Source organism: Elephantulus edwardii, unplaced genomic scaffold (assembly GCF_000299155.1).
Source record: "Elephantulus edwardii isolate Elephantulus edwardi_28Jun2011 unplaced genomic scaffold, EleEdw1.0 scaffold00158, whole genome shotgun sequence".
NCBI classification, from domain to species: Eukaryota; Metazoa; Chordata; class Mammalia; order Macroscelidea; family Macroscelididae; genus Elephantulus; species Elephantulus edwardii.
In genome coordinates this window covers 5,412,021-5,418,259 of record NW_006399908.1, presented here as the reverse complement: position 1 = coordinate 5,418,259, position 6,239 = coordinate 5,412,021, and the positions used below count along the sequence as shown (strand labels likewise).

Genomic DNA, 6,239 nt, shown 5'->3' with positions numbered 1-6,239 from the left:
ACAAAAAAAGGTAAAGAAAGAGAGATTAGCAATAAAATAAACTACACCATTTCTACTTGTAAAGGAAAAAAGAAATGTATAGCTCAATAATTTTGGCAATATCATATTTTTTTTTCTTAGTTTATGTTCTATAATACATGCTGACTGACGCAGTTTGGTTATCTTCCTCTGTTCCTGGCCTGAGGCCTGGACACCCATGAAAAGTCAAAAACAAAGACGTGTCCTGACTGTGAAGAAATATCAACTGCCAGCCAAAAGAACTTTGTGTAACCCATATGCACAATCTCTGTATATAAGCTTCCCTTCAGGGTCAGAATGGTTTAGGCACTAACTGATGATCTGGCCATGTGCAATTGGTTCCTAAACGTTGGCTGAGTGTTTAGTATCTCACATTTCTGCTGTAACAATGGTATCACTTCACATTCCCACTCAAAAAGGGTCAGTCTCAAGTTTATTTACATAAAGGATTCCAGGCATATTCTCACCTATTGCTGTTGAGTAAGAACTGACTCATAGCTGAGCCTCCAGTAGATTTGCAGAGACTATAAATCATGTGGAAAGAGGTTGTTCATTTCTCTCATAAATAGAGCGCAGATTTGAACTTTTTCGCCTTTGGATTGCCAGGGAAAATCTTTACCACCAGAGTTACCTAAGGAATTCCAGAAGACTTTTGAAAATTGCCTTTAAGATACCAATGAGGAAGTTACTTTTAGTACAATTAGTGGAATAATGACAGAAAATTTGGGTAAGCTTTGTAGCATGAGCGATTTTCATATGTGCCACATATCGGTACTTGAAAAAGAAAGCCAAGTGTGATACAAGGTTAGGTTCCTGGCAAGTATTTTGAGTAGAGTCAACAGCCGCTTTCGTTCTTGGTCTCTTCAGAAAATCAGTACTTCTACTATGATTTATGTGTGTCCGTATTTCCATACATCCTAATATCTACTATATATAACATCCCACTTGGAAATCAAACTCTCTTAACATCAGTGCTACCTAGATCTAATACGACTGTGTGTTCTTAAAGCTCTTTTGCTTGAAAAGATGAGCTATAAAAACTAGACCTATAGTTTAAGGAGTCAACTATTGAAACACGTTGCCCCTTTGTAAATATAGAAATAAAAACCTATGAGATGTGATGGTTATGACAGGTTTGAATTAAATATCTAATAATTCTGTAAGAAATGTTGTAATTCACTAGTTATAATCAGATGGGTACTATGTGAACTTTTCTCAGCTGTGTCTTTCAATTTAAGAAAGTGGAGCCTCTCGTGTGTAATTATAAAGGGCACCTTTAATTCCCTTTCCCATATCTTCTTGGTATTTATATTAGTAACATTGCACTATAATTGTATTTTATAAAGCCCAAGTCTCACTTAAATGCCAGAAAATCATGCCAGCGGGATTTCATTTACCACTTGCTATGTAGGGGATAGAATTATACAACCCCTATTAATGCTAATGAGAGTTCATGAATAAATCCTCAAGAATACAGAGAAAAATTTATCCCAAGAAGGACATGAAATGAAGACAATAGGCTCACAAGAGAAAAATTAAATGACAGTTTGATTTCCCAAGCTAATTCTGCATAAAAATTGAAGCCACTTGCACTTAAAATCACTTAAGAATAGTGATTTTTTTAGTAAGTATTCTCATATAACTTTGCTAACTTAACTCATATAATTTGCACAAAAAATAATTTTTATTATTGGCAATTACTTACAGATTTCCACCATTTAATGGCCTGAGAGCCATTTAAATGGTATTCTGGAATCATGTAATTGCCCTTGAATTAATATTTTGATGATAAAATACATTTTTTCGCAATCAGTCACTATGGCATTATACTGTTGTAGTTTTATACTACAATCAAGAAAAGGTGCTGATTGGCTACATGTCACTATGAGGCAGATGAGTAGAGACAAGGACTGAACCTTCTTAAATGTGCTTTATTCAAGCGAGAGCCATTGATCCAACAGAACGTTACTGGCATGATGCCTTAGAGACCACTGACATCTCAGCATCAAGCCAGGCTTTTTAAGAGCGTGATCAAAAGGACGAGTTTAGGGAAAAGGAATGAGGGAAGGGACGTGGCTTGGGTGTAATAATTATTTTTCTATTATATCTTTTCTGGTGATAACATTTAGAACATCCTGTTTAAGGTACCGGGTAGGTATTTACCAGGTTTCCTTGCTGATAGAGCATTCTTCACGTAACTTATCAGTATTTTTCATGTCAGGATGACTTGATCACAAATCCTTAGTTCCTGAAATAATATTCACACAACTAGATAATCACTCAGGTTAATGGGCTTTACAAAGGCAAATTTCATTATAATTTTAAACTTAAGCAAATATGCCTTAACTCCTCCCAGCATCTGTCCTCCACATCAGAAAACACCATCTATACAAAGTTTAGTAGATACTAAAAGTTTTAATCTGCTTTGTTAGAAAATGGTTTAGTGACCTTTATAGTATCTTTTCAAATTAAAATATAATTTCATTAATTAAAAATTGCAAAAAAAGTGCTAAACACTGTTTAAATGTAAACTTTTCCTTTTACAGTGGATGATGATTCCTGTGACTTCTTTGTCATTGATCTTAGTTTCATTTGAATAAAAAAATATATAAACTGTTTTTCAATTGAGTGAGATTTTTGTTAACTTATTTTAGTATTTTATTATTTCAGTAGATTATTCTTAATATGCAATGAAAATAGAAACATAAAAAATCATATGCATAAGAATCAGATTGATTACATCGGTGGAAAGAACCGCTGGAAAAGCTCAATATCAGGTGTGAAAACTAGGCCAGGAGCTGATTGTGGAACAGACCACCAACTACTCATATGCAAGCTCAAGCTGAAGCTGAGGAAAATGAAATCAAATCCACAGGAACCAAAATATGACTCTGAGTCTATCCCACCTGAATTTCAGAACCATCTCAGGAACATGTTTGAGGTCTTTAATGAGTTAAGACTGGATGAGCTGTGGGAGGATATCAAGAATATCCATCAGGAACAACTTAAAAGGTCATTACAAAGACAGAAGAGGAGGAAACGACCAAGATGGATGTCAGAAGAGACTATGAATATTGTACTGGAGCACCGTGAGGCCAAAAAGGGAAGAAATCATGAAACCGAAGATTCGAGGGAAGCATGAGAAGACAAAGTGAAGTATTACAATGAAATGCAAGAAGCTAGAGTCAGAAAGTCAAAAGGGTTGAATTCACTCAGCATTTCTTAAGCTTAAAGAACAGAGTCAAGCTTCAAGTTGCAATACTTAAGGATGCTTTGGGCCACCTGGCATGCTGGGAAGGCGGCCAGTGGGCTGACATTTTATCTTCTTGGCTTTTCTGTCCAGAAGACTTTTCTGCCGGAGGTGTTACCAACATTTTCTTTGACTGGTGCCAGGGCTGGTGGGAGCAGCCACCGAAAAGAAGCACCATGAGTTCAGCAGCACAATTATTACATGAGTTAATGGGCCAAGACCAAAACCTGGCCCCTGATGAGAAGGGCAGCAAAGTGTGATGGGGCCACAAGAGTGTCTGTTAATATAACCTTTGTGCGTTTTGTCCTGTGGAGTTATTCACAAATTATCATTCTGATCTTGGTCCATGTGGAAAAATCTATAATGATCATTTAAGAAAACAGTATGAGGGAGCTCTTGTTTTATGAGAGTTTGCTATGAGAGATATGTTCTGTGGTACTTACAGAGCTTACTTGCAGAAGTACAATGGAAAATTAGACTGGGCCATGCTCATTTGCCATTGTCTCGAAACCAACAGTCTTCTGGGGCAGCTGACCCACCAGGCCAAAATGAAGAAAAAAAATTCAGGTTGTAACAGACAAAATTGATGAACTCTTGTTATAGATAGAAGAATTAGGATCTGAGGAAAGGTAGAAGAAGCCCAAAGAGTGAGGAAATTAGTGGAACAGTAAAAAGAAGAGAATTACTTACATCCACAACCTCAACAATTGAAAGTTTTACTGCCTGAGAAAAACAAATGGAAGTTTGTGAAGTGCTTGGAGCCTTTTTGATAGTAGGAGTTGCACAATCCAAGTTAAATAATCATTTGATGGGAGACCAACAAATGGGCTATGCCAAAATGAAAGCTACTGTGTAGGAATTAAAAGTAAAGTTAAGAAAAAGAACTGAAGAGCCTGATGGTGATGAGTGTTTAAAAAAGGAGAAGAAGGAATAAGAAGAAAGGGAGCAAAAGGAGAGAGAAAGAGGAAGGAAAAGGTGAAGAGAAGAGGAAGAAAAGAAGGAGAGGGCTTGGAAGAGGAGAGAAGAAAGAGGAGTCACTCCTGGAGCAGACACTTGAGCCGGACTTTGGACCGAAGACGCAGCAGGTCTCTGGATCATAAGCAATCACGGAGTCAAGAAAGAAGGCGAACCAGAAGTAGGGGCTGACCAAGAGCAGAAACCATGATGGATCTGAAAAAAGACATTGAGCACATAGTCAGAATAGAAGAAGCTAAAAAAAAATGAGATAGAAAGTCATATAAGCACAGGGCAAAAGTAGAGACCAAGAATCAGGTAGGAAATACAAAGAGAAAGAAAAGAAGGGATTTGGTGATTTAAAAAAGAAAAAAAAAGGGTAGTGTGAAGTCCAGTACTGAGAATAACCAAACGAAGACACAAACAGAATCAAACACAGAATCGGAGGAAAGTGATGCTGAGTTTAATGGGACAAGTGAAAACATGAAATCTGAAGGAAACACTCAGTACCATGGGCTGCTAGGAAAATAAACAGATTCATACTGGAAAGGGTTAAACTGGGCAGCTTCTTGGAGGCAAGGATTCTGAAGCTTCGTCTGACATACTTTGGACATACTGGAAGGTGGGATCAGTTCTTGGAGAAGGACATCATGCTTGAGAGGGCGGAGGGACAGCACAAGAGAGAAAGAATCTGGAGATGAATTGATTCGTCACAGGGGTAATGGCCATAGGTGTGTCAGAGACTAAGATTGGCAAGAGATAGAGGAGATTTTAGGGCTGTTGCACATGAGTCTCAGGCAACTCGACAGCACTTAACAACAATAACAATGCAAAATTATTATAAATCACAGGATTATATATTGATTAAATTGTTTCAATAACGTTTTGTTTAGATTTTAACAGAAAATACGTCTTCTGAATTTGTTCATGAAAAGGAATGACTGTGGAACTTAAGACACCTTTTGTAAAAGTATGTGAACACGATTTTACTTTATTTACAAAATTTGAATACATTGCTTTTAAGAACAAATTCTTTCCATTTTCTTCACCCTGCCTCCATCAAATTGTAGAATCCCATTATTAACCTCCCCTCCCCCTGCACATCCTCATCCCTCTGCCTCCACCCTCTCCTACCTCTCTTGGATCCTTATGCTCATTCTACAATAATGGTTTTATACAATATTTATCCTTGTTGGACTGAGTTAGTTCACTCAACATAATTATTTCCAGTCCCTCCCACGTTAGGTAAAAATTTACAAAGTTATTGCTCCTGTGTGCTGCATAGTATTCCATTGTGTAAATGTACCATAATTTCTCAATCCAATCGTTTGTGGTTGGACATTTGGGCTGTTTCCATGTTCTTTCAATGGTGAATAATGCTGCTATGAACATTGGTGTACGAGTTTCAGTTTCTACTCCTATCTATGGAGATTGTGCCAAGCGATTGGACTCTGAAAAGTGGACACTCTTTTTTGGTTGAGAGTCTGTGTGGAATGTTCGGTTGTTGGTTTTTTGGTTGTTGTTTTGGGTTGGATTTGGTTGGTTTGTTTGCTTGTTTGCTTTAATTTAAGCCTCTTCTTTAGAGTCACTACAACTTTGTGCATGGCCTTTGTATTTAAAAGTTGGTTGGGCCTGAGGAATATTCTTTTGTACCATTTTTTGTTCTGAGATAACTTAAGGTTGCTATGATGCTCAAAACTGTGACATTGGTGTGCTAAATAACATAATGGTTACTCATGGTGGACAGTGTTTAGTGGAGCTCCCAGATTAGGACAAGTTTAGAAGCAGGGGTGTTATCCACTTCCTAAGTAACATGCCTTTGGAAACTCTATGAACTTAGAGAAACGATGATAGATAAAGAAAATGTTTATGTCTTTTGTTCATAGGGTCCCTGAGTCATGTTGGACTGGACAACAATCAAAAACAACAACAACCAAATTCTTATCTGTAGACTATGAATTTCAACATGTCTTTATGAAATGAAAGTTTCTCACAAAATAAATTTACTTTTATTAAA

General features: G+C 37.0%; 1 pseudogene; it reads left to right on the top strand.

The window, feature by feature from the left end:
- Positions 1-3,444: 3,444 nt before the first annotated feature.
- Positions 3,445-4,753, top strand: LOC102850493 (annotated as a pseudogene).
- The last annotated feature ends 1,486 nt before the right edge of the window (positions 4,754-6,239 follow it).